This window comes from Triturus cristatus, chromosome 8 (genome assembly GCF_964204655.1).
Source record: "Triturus cristatus chromosome 8, aTriCri1.1, whole genome shotgun sequence".
NCBI classification, from domain to species: domain Eukaryota; kingdom Metazoa; phylum Chordata; class Amphibia; order Caudata; family Salamandridae; genus Triturus; species Triturus cristatus.
The window spans coordinates 736,891,238-736,910,795 of NC_140591.1; the positions used below are offsets into that span (position 1 = coordinate 736,891,238).

The 19,558-nt window shown below is 41.9% G+C and overlaps 14 non-coding genes across 14 annotated transcripts; all 14 read right to left on the minus strand.

Annotated features, from left to right (window-relative positions):
* Positions 1 to 206: 206 nt before the first annotated feature.
* Positions 207 to 279, minus strand: TRNAV-CAC (transfer RNA valine (anticodon CAC)). The gene has a single exon. It is a non-coding gene; the product is annotated as a tRNA-Val (tRNA).
* Positions 280 to 2,603: 2,324 nt separating this feature from the next.
* On the minus strand, positions 2,604 to 2,676 carry TRNAV-CAC (transfer RNA valine (anticodon CAC)). Its single transcript has one exon. It is a non-coding gene; the product is annotated as a tRNA-Val (tRNA).
* Positions 2,677 to 2,948: 272 nt separating this feature from the next.
* Positions 2,949 to 3,020, minus strand: TRNAP-UGG (transfer RNA proline (anticodon UGG)). The gene has a single exon. It is a non-coding gene; the product is annotated as a tRNA-Pro (tRNA).
* A 1,980-nt stretch (positions 3,021 to 5,000) lies between these two features.
* On the minus strand, positions 5,001 to 5,073 carry TRNAV-CAC (transfer RNA valine (anticodon CAC)). The gene has a single exon. It is a non-coding gene; the product is annotated as a tRNA-Val (tRNA).
* A 272-nt stretch (positions 5,074 to 5,345) lies between these two features.
* Positions 5,346 to 5,417, minus strand: TRNAP-UGG (transfer RNA proline (anticodon UGG)). The gene has a single exon. It is a non-coding gene; the product is annotated as a tRNA-Pro (tRNA).
* A 1,980-nt stretch (positions 5,418 to 7,397) lies between these two features.
* Positions 7,398 to 7,470, minus strand: TRNAV-CAC (transfer RNA valine (anticodon CAC)). Its single transcript has one exon. It is a non-coding gene; the product is annotated as a tRNA-Val (tRNA).
* A 272-nt stretch (positions 7,471 to 7,742) lies between these two features.
* Positions 7,743 to 7,814, minus strand: TRNAP-UGG (transfer RNA proline (anticodon UGG)). Its single transcript has one exon. It is a non-coding gene; the product is annotated as a tRNA-Pro (tRNA).
* A 1,980-nt stretch (positions 7,815 to 9,794) lies between these two features.
* TRNAV-CAC (transfer RNA valine (anticodon CAC)) lies at positions 9,795 to 9,867 on the minus strand. Its single transcript has one exon. It is a non-coding gene; the product is annotated as a tRNA-Val (tRNA).
* A 2,324-nt stretch (positions 9,868 to 12,191) lies between these two features.
* Positions 12,192 to 12,264, minus strand: TRNAV-CAC (transfer RNA valine (anticodon CAC)). The gene has a single exon. It is a non-coding gene; the product is annotated as a tRNA-Val (tRNA).
* A 2,324-nt stretch (positions 12,265 to 14,588) lies between these two features.
* TRNAV-CAC (transfer RNA valine (anticodon CAC)) lies at positions 14,589 to 14,661 on the minus strand. The gene has a single exon. It is a non-coding gene; the product is annotated as a tRNA-Val (tRNA).
* A 272-nt stretch (positions 14,662 to 14,933) lies between these two features.
* TRNAP-UGG (transfer RNA proline (anticodon UGG)) lies at positions 14,934 to 15,005 on the minus strand. The gene has a single exon. It is a non-coding gene; the product is annotated as a tRNA-Pro (tRNA).
* A 1,980-nt stretch (positions 15,006 to 16,985) lies between these two features.
* Positions 16,986 to 17,058, minus strand: TRNAV-CAC (transfer RNA valine (anticodon CAC)). The gene has a single exon. It is a non-coding gene; the product is annotated as a tRNA-Val (tRNA).
* Positions 17,059 to 17,330: 272 nt separating this feature from the next.
* Positions 17,331 to 17,402, minus strand: TRNAP-UGG (transfer RNA proline (anticodon UGG)). Its single transcript has one exon. It is a non-coding gene; the product is annotated as a tRNA-Pro (tRNA).
* A 1,980-nt stretch (positions 17,403 to 19,382) lies between these two features.
* On the minus strand, positions 19,383 to 19,455 carry TRNAV-CAC (transfer RNA valine (anticodon CAC)). Its single transcript has one exon. It is a non-coding gene; the product is annotated as a tRNA-Val (tRNA).
* Positions 19,456 to 19,558: the final 103 nt, after the last annotated feature.

The following is a 19,558-nucleotide window of genomic DNA, read 5'->3' on the forward strand; positions in this document are numbered from 1 at the left end:
TGTTCTAGGTGAGCAGTGAACCGATTGCAGGGCTCTTTTGAAAGCAAGGTCTGAGAACCAACAGATACATCCACACGCCGATTACTTTAGTGTTTTGAGAGAATTCCCTTTCTTGGAACGAGATTGCATGAAATAATCTTCAGGGCTTGGACAATTCCCTGGCAAAACGGCACCTATCAACATTGTAGCCAACACAATATAACAACTGTTTCTGCCCGGTTTCGAACCGGGGACCTTTCGCGTGTGAGGCGAACGTGATAACCACTACACTACAGAAACAGATACCTACAGTTGATTTTTCTGTAATGAAACTGCTCCGAACTGGCTATTCCATGGGCCTCTGGCTTTAGATTTCTTTCATGCAACCTGCCCGACATCCCTAGCTGAACGCTCGTACATGCCATGCAAGACCAGATGTTTGGTATTAGCTCAGACTGGGCAGGGCTGAAGCATGAGACTCTAGCAAAGAATTATCCACTACTGCAAAGAAAAAATTGATGTTGGTTTTGAAACGCAAACTTCAAAACAACTTGAAAAGAGTACCAAGAAAAGGGCTCGTCCGGGATTTGAACCCGGGACCTCTCGCACCCAAAGCGAGAATCATACCCCTCGACCAACGAGCCCTCAAAATCCTCTTACCTCTCAAAAGCTAATACCGGCTCTAAGCCCGCAATGAAGATCATGCTGGTATCTTTATGATGCTTGGTCTGTGAATACGCATGAAAGTCAGTCTCAACTTACCCTTTCTCAAACGATAGCACTATCATTTACAAGTGTCTCCTTTTATTCCGTCCCAGCTTTGGACACGTCTTACAGGAAGTCAGCCCTTATTTATATATTTCTTCAGTGGCTGAAGCTTAATGAGAAAGAGTAACAAGTTGTTCATAACAACATAAGAAACACATTGTGCATTTTCTCTTAAATACTCCTTCACTTTGTGCCAAAAGAAATACCAAGGTGAATACCTAGGCCACAGATTCAAGCTAAAGATCTTCCTGCTGAATGCAAGGCGCAATAAAAACTGCATATCGCTGGACTAAAGCATTCCTTGCATAGCCTCTAACATCATAACATAACTGAGCTGCTAGCAGCAAGCTAACCAATACCTTTCTGAAATGAGAATGACATGTGCTTATCTGCTCAATCAGTGCTCAATCAGGCTCGATCAGGCGAGATTTAGAAAAGGTGGAAAGGGTCCAAGTGGATGCCCCTTCCTTTTTAGGGTGGGTCCTGCTGACTATCATAGGATTGCTTGTAAAAGTGGCCAGGGTCAGAGGAAAAGCTGCCAACACTTCTTAGCGTTCTCTATAGATGCAGCCATTTTCTGTGACTGTAATTTCGGCCTTTTCCCAGAAGTCTCTATTCTGCCTATGCAAATTAACAAAAGCAGTGCTTATTCCTCACTTGCTCAAATGTCCTTCCTGTCCAGAAAGCTCTGATTAAGCATGCTTATTTTCTTTTTCTGGGATATTTTAAATTGTTTCGCTGTCCAGTCTGTGGCAGTAGAAAGCTGCTTATGATGCCAGGTTTTGATGAATCCCCAAGGTACAAGTACAGAGGAATATATCAGTCTCTAGGATATGGAACTTTTAGCTAACACATCACAATATGTGATGCTTGCCAAGAAAACACTACATTCTGGAGCGCTGATGATCAGAACATTCTGCTCCTGAAGGATAGAAAAGACAGCTTGATTGAAATAAAGTCTGTTTATATTGACGCTCTCTCTCTCCCTATATATACATACATGCATACACACACACACACAGGTATGTCATGCATTTCTTCAGATTTGTTTCAACCATTTACCATTTATTGGAGAATCCCTACTTTTCAAGTGACTGCAAATGAAGTCATCTCTGGCACTTTTTGTGCAAAGTAAGAGACACACATGACACCTTTTTATAAAAGTCATCGGTTTCTTTGTTACTGTGTACTTTCAAAGCATGGGGCTTTCACACGTCAGGTAAACCTGATTACCACTACACAACAAAAGCAGATGCAGCTTTCTTATCTATGTCGTGATAGAACAGTTGTGAATTGAGTAGAAGAAGGGCCCTGATGTGATACTTATTACATGCAGCCTGTAAGATAGTCAAACATGCAGGCTAGGAAGGAAGATGCAAATATCAATGTATTAGAAAAACACCTAAAGGCGAGTGATATGCTTTCATTCATGCATGGCTAGGAAAAATCGCCATACTGTTGCAAACATTCTTACACCACCAACTGGAAATAAATGATTCTGACATTAAACGTAAAGGTGACAATGCATTTGTATCATCACCCTGAGAAGGATCATCTTGGAATTGAGCCGAGGGCCTCTGCACTCAAAGCCAGAAACACTCCACTAAAATAAGATTCCTGTTGGTGCCAACAATTCTCCATGTTAATGCTTGTTCTAGGTGAGCAGTGAACCGATTGCAGGGCTCTTTTGAAAGCAAGGTCTGAGAACCAACAGATACATCCACACGCCGATTACTTTAGTGTTTTGAGAGAATTCCCTTTCTTGGAACGAGATTGCATGAAATAATCTTCAGGGCTTGGACAATTCCATGGCAAAACGGCACCTATCAACATTGTAGCCAACACAATATAACAACTGTTTCTGCCCGGTTTCGAACCGGGGACCTTTCGCGTGTGAGGCGAACGTGATAACCACTACACTACAGAAACAGATACCTACAGTTGATTTTTCTGTAATGAAACTGCTCCGAACTGGCTATTCCATGGGCCTCTGGCTTTAGATTTCTTTCATGCAACCTGCCCGACATCCCTAGCTGAACGCTCGTACATGCCATGCAAGACCAGATGTTTGGTATTAGCTCAGACTGGGCAGGGCTGAAGCATGAGACTCTAGCAAAGAATTATCCACTACTGCAAAGAAAAAATTGATGTTGGTTTTGAAACGCAAACTTCAAAACAACTTGAAAAGAGTACCAAGAAAAGGGCTCGTCCGGGATTTGAACCCGGGACCTCTCGCACCCAAAGCGAGAATCATACCCCTAGACCAACGAGCCCTCAAAATCCTCTTACCTCTCAAAAGCTAATACCGGCTCTAAGCCCGCAATGAAGATCATGCTGGTATCTTTATGATGCTTGGTCTGTGAATACGCATGAAAGTCAGTCTCAACTTACCCTTTCTCAAACGATAGCACTATCATTTACAAGTGTCTCCTTTTATTCCGTCCCAGCTTTGGACACGTCTTACAGGAAGTCAGCCCTTATTTATATATTTCTTCAGTGGCTGAAGCTTAATGAGAAAGAGTAACAAGTTGTTCATAACAACATAAGAAACACATTGTGCATTTTCTCTCAAATACTCCTTCACTTTGTGCCAAAAGAAATACCAAGGTGAATACCTAGGCCACAGATTCAAGCTAAAGATCTTCCTGCTGAATGCAAGGCGCATTAAAAACTGCATATCGCTGGACTAAAGCATTCCTTGCATAGCCTCTAACATCATAACATAACTGAGCTGCTAGCAGCAAGCTAACCAATACCTTTCTGAAATGAGAATGACATGTGCTTATCTGCTCAATCAGTGCTCAATCAGGCTCGATCAGGCGAGATTTAGAAAAGGTGGAAAGGGTCCAAGTGGATGCCCCTTCCTTTTTAGGGTGGGTCCTGCTGACTATCATAGGATTGCTTGTAAAAGTGGCCAGGGTCAGAGGAAAAGCTGCCAACACTTCTTAGCGTTCTCTATAGATGCAGCCATTTTCTGTGACTGTAATTTCGGCCTTTTCCCAGAAGTCTCTATTCTGCCTATGCAAATTAACAAAAGCAGTGCTTATTCCTCACTTGCTCAAATGTCCTTCCTGTCCAGAAAGCTCTGATTAAGCATGCTTATTTTCTTTTTCTGGGATATTTTAAATTGTTTCGCTGTCCAGTCTGTGGCAGTAGAAAGCTGCTTATGATGCCAGGTTTTGATGAATCCCCAAGGTACAAGTACAGAGGAATATATCAGTCTCTAGGATATGGAACTTTTAGCTAACACATCACAATATGTGATGCTTGCCAAGAAAACACTACATTCTGGAGCGCTGATGATCAGAACATTCTGCTCCTGAAGGATAGAAAAGACAGCTTGATTGAAATAAAGTCTGTTTATATTGACGCTCTCTCTCTCCCTATATATACATACATGCATACACACACACACACAGGTATGTCATGCATTTCTTCAGATTTGTTTCAACCATTTACCATTTATTGGAGAATCCCTACTTTTCAAGTGACTGCAAATGAAGTCATCTCTGGCACTTTTTGTGCAAAGTAAGAGACACACATGACACCTTTTTATAAAAGTCATCGGTTTCTTTGTTACTGTGTACTTTCAAAGCATGGGGCTTTCACACGTCAGGTAAACCTGATTACCACTACACAACAAAAGCAGATGCAGCTTTCTTATCTATGTCGTGATAGAACAGTTGTGAATTGAGTAGAAGAAGGGCCCTGATGTGATACTTATTACATGCAGCCTGTAAGATAGTCAAACATGCAGGCTAGGAAGGAAGATGCAAATATCAATGTATTAGAAAAACACCTAAAGGCGAGTGATATGCTTTCATTCATGCATGGCTAGGAAAAATCGCCATACTGTTGCAAACATTCTTACACCACCAACTGGAAATAAATGATTCTGACATTAAACGTAAAGGTGACAATGCATTTGTATCATCACCCTGAGAAGGATCATCTTGGAATTGAGCCGAGGGCCTCTGCACTCAAAGCCAGAAACACTCCACTAAAATAAGATTCCTGTTGGTGCCAACAATTCTCCATGTTAATGCTTGTTCTAGGTGAGCAGTGAACCGATTGCAGGGCTCTTTTGAAAGCAAGGTCTGAGAACCAACAGATACATCCACACGCCGATTACTTTAGTGTTTTGAGAGAATTCCCTTTCTTGGAACGAGATTGCATGAAATAATCTTCAGGGCTTGGACAATTCCATGGCAAAACGGCACCTATCAACATTGTAGCCAACACAATATAACAACTGTTTCTGCCCGGTTTCGAACCGGGGACCTTTCGCGTGTGAGGCGAACGTGATAACCACTACACTACAGAAACAGATACCTACAGTTGATTTTTCTGTAATGAAACTGCTCCGAACTGGCTATTCCATGGGCCTCTGGCTTTAGATTTCTTTCATGCAACCTGCCCGACATCCCTAGCTGAACGCTCGTACATGCCATGCAAGACCAGATGTTTGGTATTAGCTCAGACTGGGCAGGGCTGAAGCATGAGACTCTAGCAAAGAATTATCCACTACTGCAAAGAAAAAATTGATGTTGGTTTTGAAACGCAAACTTCAAAACAACTTGAAAAGAGTACCAAGAAAAGGGCTCGTCCGGGATTTGAACCCGGGACCTCTCGCACCCAAAGCGAGAATCATACCCCTAGACCAACGAGCCCTCAAAATCCTCTTACCTCTCAAAAGCTAATACCGGCTCTAAGCCCGCAATGAAGATCATGCTGGTATCTTTATGATGCTTGGTCTGTGAATACGCATGAAAGTCAGTCTCAACTTACCCTTTCTCAAACGATAGCACTATCATTTACAAGTGTCTCCTTTTATTCCGTCCCAGCTTTGGACACGTCTTACAGGAAGTCAGCCCTTATTTATATATTTCTTCAGTGGCTGAAGCTTAATGAGAAAGAGTAACAAGTTGTTCATAACAACATAAGAAACACATTGTGCATTTTCTCTTAAATACTCCTTCACTTTGTGCCAAAAGAAATACCAAGGTGAATACCTAGGCCACAGATTCAAGCTAAAGATCTTCCTGCTGAATGCAAGGCGCATTAAAAACTGCATATCGCTGGACTAAAGCATTCCTTGCATAGCCTCTAACATCATAACATAACTGAGCTGCTAGCAGCAAGCTAACCAATACCTTTCTGAAATGAGAATGACATGTGCTTATCTGCTCAATCAGTGCTCAATCAGGCTCGATCAGGCGAGATTTAGAAAAGGTGGAAAGGGTCCAAGTGGATGCCCCTTCCTTTTTAGGGTGGGTCCTGCTGACTATCATAGGATTGCTTGTAAAAGTGGCCAGGGTCAGAGGAAAAGCTGCCAACACTTCTTAGCGTTCTCTATAGATGCAGCCATTTTCTGTGACTGTAATTTCGGCCTTTTCCCAGAAGTCTCTATTCTGCCTATGCAAATTAACAAAAGCAGTGCTTATTCCTCACTTGCTCAAATGTCCTTCCTGTCCAGAAAGCTCTGATTAAGCATGCTTATTTTCTTTTTCTGGGATATTTTAAATTGTTTCGCTGTCCAGTCTGTGGCAGTAGAAAGCTGCTTATGATGCCAGGTTTTGATGAATCCCCAAGGTACAAGTACAGAGGAATATATCAGTCTCTAGGATATGGAACTTTTAGCTAACACATCACAATATGTGATGCTTGCCAAGAAAACACTACATTCTGGAGCGCTGATGATCAGAACATTCTGCTCCTGAAGGATAGAAAAGACAGCTTGATTGAAATAAAGTCTGTTTATATTGACGCTCTCTCTCTCCCTATATATACATACATGCATACACACACACACACAGGTATGTCATGCATTTCTTCAGATTTGTTTCAACCATTTACCATTTATTGGAGAATCCCTACTTTTCAAGTGACTGCAAATGAAGTCATCTCTGGCACTTTTTGTGCAAAGTAAGAGACACACATGACACCTTTTTATAAAAGTCATCGGTTTCTTTGTTACTGTGTACTTTCAAAGCATGGGGCTTTCACACGTCAGGTAAACCTGATTACCACTACACAACAAAAGCAGATGCAGCTTTCTTATCTATGTCGTGATAGAACAGTTGTGAATTGAGTAGAAGAAGGGCCCTGATGTGATACTTATTACATGCAGCCTGTAAGATAGTCAAACATGCAGGCTAGGAAGGAAGATGCAAATATCAATGTATTAGAAAAACACCTAAAGGCGAGTGATATGCTTTCATTCATGCATGGCTAGGAAAAATCGCCATACTGTTGCAAACATTCTTACACCACCAACTGGAAATAAATGATTCTGACATTAAACGTAAAGGTGACAATGCATTTGTATCATCACCCTGAGAAGGATCATCTTGGAATTGAGCCGAGGGCCTCTGCACTCAAAGCCAGAAACACTCCACTAAAATAAGATTCCTGTTGGTGCCAACAATTCTCCATGTTAATGCTTGTTCTAGGTGAGCAGTGAACCGATTGCAGGGCTCTTTTGAAAGCAAGGTCTGAGAACCAACAGATACATCCACACGCCGATTACTTTAGTGTTTTGAGAGAATTCCCTTTCTTGGAACGAGATTGCATGAAATAATCTTCAGGGCTTGGACAATTCCATGGCAAAACGGCACCTATCAACATTGTAGCCAACACAATATAACAACTGTTTCTGCCCGGTTTCGAACCGGGGACCTTTCGCGTGTGAGGCGAACGTGATAACCACTACACTACAGAAACAGATACCTACAGTTGATTTTTCTGTAATGAAACTGCTCCGAACTGGCTATTCCATGGGCCTCTGGCTTTAGATTTCTTTCATGCAACCTGCCCGACATCCCTAGCTGAACGCTCGTACATGCCATGCAAGACCAGATGTTTGGTATTAGCTCAGACTGGGCAGGGCTGAAGCATGAGACTCTAGCAAAGAATTATCCACTACTGCAAAGAAAAAATTGATGTTGGTTTTGAAACGCAAACTTCAAAACAACTTGAAAAGAGTACCAAGAAAAGGGCTCGTCCGGGATTTGAACCCGGGACCTCTCGCACCCAAAGCGAGAATCATACCCCTAGACCAACGAGCCCTCAAAATCCTCTTACCTCTCAAAAGCTAATACCGGCTCTAAGCCCGCAATGAAGATCATGCTGGTATCTTTATGATGCTTGGTCTGTGAATACGCATGAAAGTCAGTCTCAACTTACCCTTTCTCAAACGATAGCACTATCATTTACAAGTGTCTCCTTTTATTCCGTCCCAGCTTTGGACACGTCTTACAGGAAGTCAGCCCTTATTTATATATTTCTTCAGTGGCTGAAGCTTAATGAGAAAGAGTAACAAGTTGTTCATAACAACATAAGAAACACATTGTGCATTTTCTCTTAAATACTCCTTCACTTTGTGCCAAAAGAAATACCAAGGTGAATACCTAGGCCACAGATTCAAGCTAAAGATCTTCCTGCTGAATGCAAGGCGCATTAAAAACTGCATATCGCTGGACTAAAGCATTCCTTGCATAGCCTCTAACATCATAACATAACTGAGCTGCTAGCAGCAAGCTAACCAATACCTTTCTGAAATGAGAATGACATGTGCTTATCTGCTCAATCAGTGCTCAATCAGGCTCGATCAGGCGAGATTTAGAAAAGGTGGAAAGGGTCCAAGTGGATGCCCCTTCCTTTTTAGGGTGGGTCCTGCTGACTATCATAGGATTGCTTGTAAAAGTGGCCAGGGTCAGAGGAAAAGCTGCCAACACTTCTTAGCGTTCTCTATAGATGCAGCCATTTTCTGTGACTGTAATTTCGGCCTTTTCCCAGAAGTCTCTATTCTGCCTATGCAAATTAACAAAAGCAGTGCTTATTCCTCACTTGCTCAAATGTCCTTCCTGTCCAGAAAGCTCTGATTAAGCATGCTTATTTTCTTTTTCTGGGATATTTTAAATTGTTTCGCTGTCCAGTCTGTGGCAGTAGAAAGCTGCTTATGATGCCAGGTTTTGATGAATCCCCAAGGTACAAGTACAGAGGAATATATCAGTCTCTAGGATATGGAACTTTTAGCTAACACATCACAATATGTGATGCTTGCCAAGAAAACACTACATTCTGGAGCGCTGATGATCAGAACATTCTGCTCCTGAAGGATAGAAAAGACAGCTTGATTGAAATAAAGTCTGTTTATATTGACGCTCTCTCTCTCCCTATATATACATACATGCATACACACACACACACAGGTATGTCATGCATTTCTTCAGATTTGTTTCAACCATTTACCATTTATTGGAGAATCCCTACTTTTCAAGTGACTGCAAATGAAGTCATCTCTGGCACTTTTTGTGCAAAGTAAGAGACACACATGACACCTTTTTATAAAAGTCATCGGTTTCTTTGTTACTGTGTACTTTCAAAGCATGGGGCTTTCACACGTCAGGTAAACCTGATTACCACTACACAACAAAAGCAGATGCAGCTTTCTTATCTATGTCGTGATAGAACAGTTGTGAATTGAGTAGAAGAAGGGCCCTGATGTGATACTTATTACATGCAGCCTGTAAGATAGTCAAACATGCAGGCTAGGAAGGAAGATGCAAATATCAATGTATTAGAAAAACACCTAAAGGCGAGTGATATGCTTTCATTCATGCATGGCTAGGAAAAATCGCCATACTGTTGCAAACATTCTTACACCACCAACTGGAAATAAATGATTCTGACATTAAACGTAAAGGTGACAATGCATTTGTATCATCACCCTGAGAAGGATCATCTTGGAATTGAGCCGAGGGCCTCTGCACTCAAAGCCAGAAACACTCCACTAAAATAAGATTCCTGTTGGTGCCAACAATTCTCCATGTTAATGCTTGTTCTAGGTGAGCAGTGAACCGATTGCAGGGCTCTTTTGAAAGCAAGGCCTGAGAACCAACAGATACATCCACACGCCGATTACTTTAGTGTTTTGAGAGAATTCCCTTTCTTGGAACGAGATTGCATGAAATAATCTTCAGGGCTTGGACAATTCCATGGCAAAACGGCACCTATCAACATTGTAGCCAACACAATATAACAACTGTTTCTGCCCGGTTTCGAACCGGGGACCTTTCGCGTGTGAGGCGAACGTGATAACCACTACACTACAGAAACAGATACCTACAGTTGATTTTTCTGTAATGAAACTGCTCCGAACTGGCTATTCCATGGGCCTCTGGCTTTAGATTTCTTTCATGCAACCTGCCCGACATCCCTAGCTGAACGCTCGTACATGCCATGCAAGACCAGATGTTTGGTATTAGCTCAGACTGGGCAGGGCTGAAGCATGAGACTCTAGCAAAGAATTATCCACTACTGCAAAGAAAAAATTGATGTTGGTTTTGAAACGCAAACTTCAAAACAACTTGAAAAGAGTACCAAGAAAAGGGCTCGTCCGGGATTTGAACCCGGGACCTCTCGCACCCAAAGCGAGAATCATACCCCTCGACCAACGAGCCCTCAAAATCCTCTTACCTCTCAAAAGCTAATACCGGCTCTAAGCCCGCAATGAAGATCATGCTGGTATCTTTATGATGCTTGGTCTGTGAATACGCATGAAAGTCAGTCTCAACTTACCCTTTCTCAAACGATAGCACTATCATTTACAAGTGTCTCCTTTTATTCCGTCCCAGCTTTGGACACGTCTTACAGGAAGTCAGCCCTTATTTATATATTTCTTCAGTGGCTGAAGCTTAATGAGAAAGAGTAACAAGTTGTTCATAACAACATAAGAAACACATTGTGCATTTTCTCTTAAATACTCCTTCACTTTCTGCCAAAAGAAATACCAAGGTGAATACCTAGGCCACAGATTCAAGCTAAAGATCTTCCTGCTGAATGCAAGGCGCAATAAAAACTGCATATCGCTGGACTAAAGCATTCCTTGCATAGCCTCTAACATCATAACATAACTGAGCTGCTAGCAGCAAGCTAACCAATACCTTTCTGAAATGAGAATGACATGTGCTTATCTGCTCAATCAGTGCTCAATCAGGCTCAATCAGGCGAGATTTAGAAAAGGTGGAAAGGGTCCAAGTGGATGCCCCTTCCTTTTTAGGGTGGGTCCTGCTGACTATCATAGGATTGCTTGTAAAAGTGGCCAGGGTCAGAGGAAAAGCTGCCAACACTTCTTAGCGTTCTCTATAGATGCAGCCATTTTCTGTGACTGTAATTTCGGCCTTTTCCCAGAAGTCTCTATTCTGCCTATGCAAATTAACAAAAGCAGTGCTTATTCCTCACTTGCTCAAATGTCCTTCCTGTCCAGAAAGCTCTGATTAAGCATGCTTATTTTCTTTTTCTGGGATATTTTAAATTGTTTCGCTGTCCAGTCTGTGGCAGTAGAAAGCTGCTTATGATGCCAGGTTTTGATGAATCCCCAAGGTACAAGTACAGAGGAATATATCAGTCTCTAGGATATGGAACTTTTAGCTAACACATCACAATATGTGATGCTTGCCAAGAAAACACTACATTCTGGAGCGCTGATGATCAGAACATTCTGCTCCTGAAGGATAGAAAAGACAGCTTGATTGAAATAAAGTCTGTTTATATTGACGCTCTCTCTCTCCCTATATATACATACATGCATACACACACACACACAGGTATGTCATGCATTTCTTCAGATTTGTTTCAACCATTTACCATTTATTGGAGAATCCCTACTTTTCAAGTGACTGCAAATGAAGTCATCTCTGGCACTTTTTGTGCAAAGTAAGAGACACACATGACACCTTTTTATAAAAGTCATCGGTTTCTTTGTTACTGTGTACTTTCAAAGCATGGGGCTTTCACACGTCAGGTAAACCTGATTACCACTACACAACAAAAGCAGATGCAGCTTTCTTATCTATGTCGTGATAGAACAGTTGTGAATTGAGTAGAAGAAGGGCCCTGATGTGATACTTATTACATGCAGCCTGTAAGATAGTCAAACATGCAGGCTAGGAAGGAAGATGCAAATATCAATGTATTAGAAAAACACCTAAAGGCGAGTGATATGCTTTCATTCATGCATGGCTAGGAAAAATCGCCATACTGTTGCAAACATTCTTACACCACCAACTGGAAATAAATGATTCTGACATTAAACGTAAAGGTGACAATGCATTTGTATCATCACCCTGAGAAGGATCATCTTGGAATTGAGCCGAGGGCCTCTGCACTCAAAGCCAGAAACACTCCACTAAAATAAGATTCCTGTTGGTGCCAACAATTCTCCATGTTAATGCTTGTTCTAGGTGAGCAGTGAACCGATTGCAGGGCTCTTTTGAAAGCAAGGTCTGAGAACCAACAGATACATCCACACGCCGATTACTTTAGTGTTTTGAGAGAATTCCCTTTCTTGGAACGAGATTGCATGAAATAATCTTCAGGGCTTGGACAATTCCCTGGCAAAACGGCACCTATCAACATTGTAGCCAACACAATATAACAACTGTTTCTGCCCGGTTTCGAACCGGGGACCTTTCGCGTGTGAGGCGAACGTGATAACCACTACACTACAGAAACAGATACCTACAGTTGATTTTTCTGTAATGAAACTGCTCCGAACTGGCTATTCCATGGGCCTCTGGCTTTAGATTTCTTTCATGCAACCTGCCCGACATCCCTAGCTGAACGCTCGTACATGCCATGCAAGACCAGATGTTTGGTATTAGCTCAGACTGGGCAGGGCTGAAGCATGAGACTCTAGCAAAGAATTATCCACTACTGCAAAGAAAAAATTGATGTTGGTTTTGAAACGCAAACTTCAAAACAACTTGAAAAGAGTACCAAGAAAAGGGCTCGTCCGGGATTTGAACCCGGGACCTCTCGCACCCAAAGCGAGAATCATACCCCTCGACCAACGAGCCCTCAAAATCCTCTTACCTCTCAAAAGCTAATACCGGCTCTAAGCCCGCAATGAAGATCATGCTGGTATCTTTATGATGCTTGGTCTGTGAATACGCATGAAAGTCAGTCTCAACTTACCCTTTCTCAAACGATAGCACTATCATTTACAAGTGTCTCCTTTTATTCCGTCCCAGCTTTGGACACGTCTTACAGGAAGTCAGCCCTTATTTATATATTTCTTCAGTGGCTGAAGCTTAATGAGAAAGAGTAACAAGTTGTTCATAACAACATAAGAAACACATTGTGCATTTTCTCTTAAATACTCCTTCACTTTGTGCCAAAAGAAATACCAAGGTGAATACCTAGGCCACAGATTCAAGCTAAAGATCTTCCTGCTGAATGCAAGGCGCAATAAAAACTGCATATCGCTGGACTAAAGCATTCCTTGCATAGCCTCTAACATCATAACATAACTGAGCTGCTAGCAGCAAGCTAACCAATACCTTTCTGAAATGAGAATGACATGTGCTTATCTGCTCAATCAGTGCTCAATCAGGCTCGATCAGGCGAGATTTAGAAAAGGTGGAAAGGGTCCAAGTGGATGCCCCTTCCTTTTTAGGGTGGGTCCTGCTGACTATCATAGGATTGCTTGTAAAAGTGGCCAGGGTCAGAGGAAAAGCTGCCAACACTTCTTAGCGTTCTCTATAGATGCAGCCATTTTCTGTGACTGTAATTTCGGCCTTTTCCCAGAAGTCTCTATTCTGCCTATGCAAATTAACAAAAGCAGTGCTTATTCCTCACTTGCTCAAATGTCCTTCCTGTCCAGAAAGCTCTGATTAAGCATGCTTATTTTCTTTTTCTGGGATATTTTAAATTGTTTCGCTGTCCAGTCTGTGGCAGTAGAAAGCTGCTTATGATGCCAGGTTTTGATGAATCCCCAAGGTACAAGTACAGAGGAATATATCAGTCTCTAGGATATGGAACTTTTAGCTAACACATCACAATATGTGATGCTTGCCAAGAAAACACTACATTCTGGAGCGCTGATGATCAGAACATTCTGCTCCTGAAGGATAGAAAAGACAGCTTGATTGAAATAAAGTCTGTTTATATTGACGCTCTCTCTCTCCCTATATATACATACATGCATACACACACACACACAGGTATGTCATGCATTTCTTCAGATTTGTTTCAACCATTTACCATTTATTGGAGAATCCCTACTTTTCAAGTGACTGCAAATGAAGTCATCTCTGGCACTTTTTGTGCAAAGTAAGAGACACACATGACACCTTTTTATAAAAGTCATCGGTTTCTTTGTTACTGTGTACTTTCAAAGCATGGGGCTTTCACACGTCAGGTAAACCTGATTACCACTACACAACAAAAGCAGATGCAGCTTTCTTATCTATGTCGTGATAGAACAGTTGTGAATTGAGTAGAAGAAGGGCCCTGATGTGATACTTATTACATGCAGCCTGTAAGATAGTCAAACATGCAGGCTAGGAAGGAAGATGCAAATATCAATGTATTAGAAAAACACCTAAAGGCGAGTGATATGCTTTCATTCATGCATGGCTAGGAAAAATCGCCATACTGTTGCAAACATTCTTACACCACCAACTGGAAATAAATGATTCTGACATTAAACGTAAAGGTGACAATGCATTTGTATCATCACCCTGAGAAGGATCATCTTGGAATTGAGCCGAGGGCCTCTGCACTCAAAGCCAGAAACACTCCACTAAAATAAGATTCCTGTTGGTGCCAACAATTCTCCATGTTAATGCTTGTTCTAGGTGAGCAGTGAACCGATTGCAGGGCTCTTTTGAAAGCAAGGTCTGAGAACCAACAGATACATCCACACGCCGATTACTTTAGTGTTTTGAGAGAATTCCCTTTCTTGGAACGAGATTGCATGAAATAATCTTCAGGGCTTGGACAATTCCATGGCAAAACGGCACCTATCAACATTGTAGCCAACACAATATAACAACTGTTTCTGCCCGGTTTCGAACCGGGGACCTTTCGCGTGTGAGGCGAACGTGATAACCACTACACTACAGAAACAGATACCTACAGTTGATTTTTCTGTAATGAAACTGCTCCGAACTGGCTATTCCATGGGCCTCTGGCTTTAGATTTCTTTCATGCAACCTGCCCGACATCCCTAGCTGAACGCTCGTACATGCCATGCAAGACCAGATGTTTGGTATTAGCTCAGACTGGGCAGGGCTGAAGCATGAGACTCTAGCAAAGAATTATCCACTACTGCAAAGAAAAAATTGATGTTGGTTTTGAAACGCAAACTTCAAAACAACTTGAAAAGAGTACCAAGAAAAGGGCTCGTCCGGGATTTGAACCCGGGACCTCTCGCACCCAAAGCGAGAATCATACCCCTAGACCAACGAGCCCTCAAAATCCTCTTACCTCTCAAAAGCTAATACCGGCTCTAAGCCCGCAATGAAGATCATGCTGGTATCTTTATGATGCTTGGTCTGTGAATACGCATGAAAGTCAGTCTCAACTTACCCTTTCTCAAACGATAGCACTATCATTTACAAGTGTCTCCTTTTATTCCGTCCCAGCTTTGGACACGTCTTACAGGAAGTCAGCCCTTATTTATATATTTCTTCAGTGGCTGAAGCTTAATGAGAAAGAGTAACAAGTTGTTCATAACAACATAAGAAACACATTGTGCATTTTCTCTCAAATACTCCTTCACTTTGTGCCAAAAGAAATACCAAGGTGAATACCTAGGCCACAGATTCAAGCTAAAGATCTTCCTGCTGAATGCAAGGCGCATTAAAAACTGCATATCGCTGGACTAAAGCATTCCTTGCATAGCCTCTAACATCATAACATAACTGAGCTGCTAGCAGCAAGCTAACCAATACCTTTCTGAAATGAGAATGACATGTGCTTATCTGCTCAATCAGTGCTCAATCAGGCTCGATCAGGCGAGATTTAGAAAAGGTGGAAAGGGTCCAAGTGGATGCCCCTTCCTTTTTAGGGTGGGTCCTGCTGACTATCATAGGATTGCTTGTAAAAGTGGCCAGGGTCAGAGGAAAAGCTGCCAACACTTCTTAGCGTTCTCTATAGATGCAGCCATTTTCTGTGACTGTAATTTCGGCCTTTTCCCAGAAGTCTCTATTCTGCCTATGCAAATTAACAAAAGCAGTGCTTATTCCTCACTTGCTCAAATGTCCTTCCTGTCCAGAAAGCTCTGATTAAGCATGCTTATTTTCTTTTTCTGGGATATTTTAAATTGTTTCGCTGTCCAGTCTGTGGCAGTAGAAAGCTGCTTATGATGCCAGGTTTTGATGAATCCCCAAGGTACAAGTACAGAGGAATATATCAGTCTCTAGGATATGGAACTTTTAGCTAACACATCACAATATGTGATGCTTGCCAAGAAAACACTACATTCTGGAGCGCTGATGATCAGAACATTCTGCTCCTGAAGGATAGAAAAGACAGCTTGATTGAAATAAAGTCTGTTTATATTGACGCTCTCTCTCTCCCTATATATACATACATGCATACACACACACACACAGGTATGTCATGCATTTCTTCAGATTTGTTTCAACCATTTACCATTTATTGGAGAATCCCTACTTTTCAAGTGACTGCAAATGAAGTCATCTCTGGCACTTTTTGTGCAAAGTAAGAGACACACATGACACCTTTTTATAAAAGTCATCGGTTTCTTTGTTACTGTGTACTTTCAAAGCATGGGGCTTTCACACGTCAGGTAAACCTGATTACCACTACACAACAAAAGCAGATGCAGCTTTCTTATCTATGTCGTGATAGAACAGTTGTGAATTGAGTAGAAGAAGGGCCCTGATGTGATACTTATTACATGCAGCCTGTAAGATAGTCAAACATGCAGGCTAGGAAGGAAGATGCAAATATCAATGTATTAGAAAAACACCTAAAGGCGAGTGATATGCTTTCATTCATGCATGGCTAGGAAAAATCGCCATACTGTTGCAAACATTCTTACACCACCAACTGGAAATAAATGATTCTGACATTAAACGTAAAGGTGACAATGCATTTGTATCATCACCCTGAGAAGGATCATCTTGGAATTGAGCCGAGGGCCTCTGCACTCAAAGCCAGAAACACTCCACTAAAATAAGATTCCTGTTGGTGCCAACAATTCTCCATGTTAATGCTTGTTCTAGGTGAGCAGTGAACCGATTGCAGGGCTCTTTTGAAAGCAAGGTCTGAGAACCAACAGATACATCCACACGCCGATTACTTTAGTGTTTTGAGAGAATTCCCTTTCTTGGAACGAGATTGCATGAAATAATCTTCAGGGCTTGGACAATTCCATGGCAAAACGGCACCTATCAACATTGTAGCCAACACAATATAACAACTGTTTCTGCCCGGTTTCGAACCGGGGACCTTTCGCGTGTGAGGCGAACGTGATAACCACTACACTACAGAAACAGATACCTACAGTTGATTTTTCTGTAATGAAACTGCTCCGAACTGGCTATTCCATGGGCCTCTGGCTTTAGATTTCTTTCATGCAACCTGCCCGACATCCCTAGCTGAACGCTCGTACATGCCATGCAAGACCAGATGTTTGGTATTAGCTCAGACTGGGCAGGGCTGAAGCATGAGACTCTAGCAAAGAATTATCCACTACTGCAAAGAAAAAATTGATGTTGGTTTTGAAACGCAAACTTCAAAACAACTTGAAAAGAGTACCAAGAAAAGGGCTCGTCCGGGATTTGAACCCGGGACCTCTCGCACCCAAAGCGAGAATCATACCCCTAGACCAACGAGCCCTCAAAATCCTCTTACCTCTCAAAAGCTAATACCGGCTCTAAGCCCGCAATGAAGATCATGCTGGTATCTTTATGATGCTTGGTCTGTGAATACGCATGAAAGTCAGTCTCAACTTACCCTTTCTCAAACGATAGCACTATCATTTACAAGTGTCTCCTTTTATTCCGTCCCAGCTTTGGACACGTCTTACAGGAAGTCAGCCCTTATTTATATATTTCTTCAGTGGCTGAAGCTTAATGAGAAAGAGTAACAAGTTGTTCATAACAACATAAGAAACACATTGTGCATTTTCTCTTAAATACTCCTTCACTTTGTGCCAAAAGAAATACCAAGGTGAATACCTAGGCCACAGATTCAAGCTAAAGATCTTCCTGCTGAATGCAAGGCGCAATAAAAACTGCATATCGCTGGACTAAAGCATTCCTTGCATAGCCTCTAACATCATAACATAACTGAGCTGCTAGCAGCAAGCTAACCAATACCTTTCTGAAATGAGAATGACATGTGCTTATCTGCTCAATCAGTGCTCAATCAGGCTCGATCAGGCGAGATTTAGAAAAGGTGGAAAGGGTCCAAGTGGATGCCCCTTCCTTTTTAGGGTGGGTCCTGCTGACTATCATAGGATTGCTTTTAAAAGTGGCCAGGGTCAGAGGAAAAGCTGCCAACACTTCTTAGCGTTCTCTATAGATGCAGCCATTTTCTGTGACTGTAATTTCGGCCTTTTCCCAGAAGTCTCTATTCTGCCTATGCAAATTAACAAAAGCAGTGCTTATTCCTCACTTGCTCAAATGTCCTTCCTGTCCAGAAAGCTCTGATTAAGCATGCTTATTTTCTTTTTCTGGGATATTTTAAATTGTTTCGCTGTCCAGTCTGTGGCAGTAGAAAGCTGCTTATGATGCCAGGTTTTGATGAATCCCCAAGGTACAAGTACAGAGGAATATATCAGTCTCTAGGATATGGAACTTTTAGCTAACACATCACAATATGTGATGCTTGCCAAGAAAACACTACATTCTGGAGCGCTGATGATCAGAACATTCTGCTCCTGAAGGATAGAAAAGACAGCTTGATTGAAATAAAGTCTGTTTATATTGACGCTCTCTCTCTCCCTATATATACATACATGCATACACACACACACACAGGTATGTCATGCATTTCTTCAGATTTGTTTCAACCATTTACCATTTATTGGAGAATCCCTACTTTTCAAGTGACTGCAAATGAAGTCATCTCTGGCACTTTTTGTGCAAAGTAAGAGACACACATGACACCTTTTTATAAAAGTCATCGGTTTCTTTGTTACTGTGTACTTTCAAAGCATGGGGCTTTCACACGTCAGGTAAACCTGATTACCACTACACAACAAAAGCAGATGCAGCTTTCTTATCTATGTCGTGATAGAACAGTTGTGAATTGAGTAGAAGAAGGGCCCTGATGTGATACTTATTACATGCAGCCTGTAAGATAGTCAAACATGCAGGCTAGGAAGGAAGATGCAAATATCAATGTATTAGAAAAACACCTAAAGGCGAGTGATATGCTTTCATTCATGCATGGCTAGGAAAAATCGCCATACTGTTGCAAACATTCTTACACCACCAACTGGAAATAAATGATTCTGACATTAAACGTAAAGGTGACAATGCATTTGTATCATCACCCTGAGAAGGATCATCTTGGAATTGAGCCGAGGGCCTCTGCACTCAAAGCCAGAAACACTCCACTAAAATAAGATTCCTGTTGGTGCCAACAATTCTCCATGTTAATGCTTGTTCTAGGTGAGCAGTGAACCGATTGCAGGGCTCTTTTGAAAGCAAGGTCTGAGAACCAACAGATACATCCACACGCCGATTACTTTAGTGTTTTGAGAGAATTCCCTTTCTTGGAACGAGATTGCATGAAATAATCTTCAGGGCTTGGACAATTCCATGGCAAAACGGCACCTATCAACATTGTAGCCAACACAATATAACAACTGTTTCTGCCCGGTTTCGAACCGGGGACCTTTCGCGTGTGAGGCGAACGTGATAACCACTACACTACAGAAACAGATACCTACAGTTGATTTTTCTGTAATGAAACTGCTCCGAACTGGCTATTCCATGGGCCTCTGGCTTTAGATTTCTTTGATGCAACCTGCCCGACATCCCTA